Raw genomic sequence first — 1,040 nt, forward strand, 5'->3', positions numbered from 1 at the left:
CAGCAAGAATTGTAGGGGAAGGGTCAGGCGAAAGGGTCGATAGCCGGGAAGTCAGATCAATAGGCAGGTGCACAGGAGGGAGCTGGGTGTTCACCATGAGGTAGAATAACCCAGCAATGAGTCAAGGCTCTGACCAGCTTTATATACACACGGAACCCAGGACTGCCCCCTGGCTGCCAGGGCAACCAGGAAGCTTCCACCAGTCAGGAGCCAATCGCAAGGCCGAGGGCAGTTGGTGAATGCTGGAGTCCTCCCCCAGCCTGAGTAGCACCTGGAACGTGGGAAGGCGCAGGTGCACTACGCGCGCGCCCCCGGGTGCACGCTCGCACGGCTTGCGTACCGCGCACCCGCCGCGCGACTCGCGCATGCGCACCGGCAATCCCGGCGCCAGATGCCCTGCCAGGAGGAGGAGGTGCCCGATGCCCACGCCGGCGAGCCTGGTGAGGAGCAGCCCCCCTGGGTCCCTGACATAGCCTTGTGTGACAGCACAGCATCATCATCAGTTTCATCAAAATTAACGATCAATGTTTCTATAACTGCCAGGTACATGATCAGTCCAAACATTGAAAAAGTCTCACTCATGTTGTATCCTCATACTCAGGAGGAGTGGCAGAATGTGTTTTAGGTGTGATTCTAAGTATGTCCATGCTGTGTATGAAAATATCTTATTAAAATGACAACTTTCTGGGAAAGTTTTTTTCTTCATTTTCCGAAATTTAGGGACTCTAAAAAAGAGATAGGGGTTCAGGAAATCAGAGACATATTTTATGCCCCTTGAAAGATTGATGGGATTTCATGGATTTTGGGCCCCTCTATGTAGCTAGCTTGTGGAAAAGTCTCTTACATTAAATATTTTTACATTTGCAAGAGTAACAGAATGTGTTTTTGTGGTGTAATTCTGAGTTTTTACTTGATAAATGACAACTTTGTCTTGTCTTTGGCTATATTACATAATATAAGCCTACGTGGGGTTTGTATCAAAATATATTTTGGTCTAAATTTATGAAGAAAGGTTATTTGTTTGATAAGTTTTATATCAT

Source organism: Nanorana parkeri, unplaced genomic scaffold, assembly GCF_000935625.1.
Source record: "Nanorana parkeri isolate BGI_ZX_2015 unplaced genomic scaffold, ASM93562v1 scaffold62, whole genome shotgun sequence".
In the NCBI taxonomy this organism is placed as follows: domain Eukaryota; kingdom Metazoa; phylum Chordata; class Amphibia; order Anura; family Dicroglossidae; genus Nanorana; species Nanorana parkeri.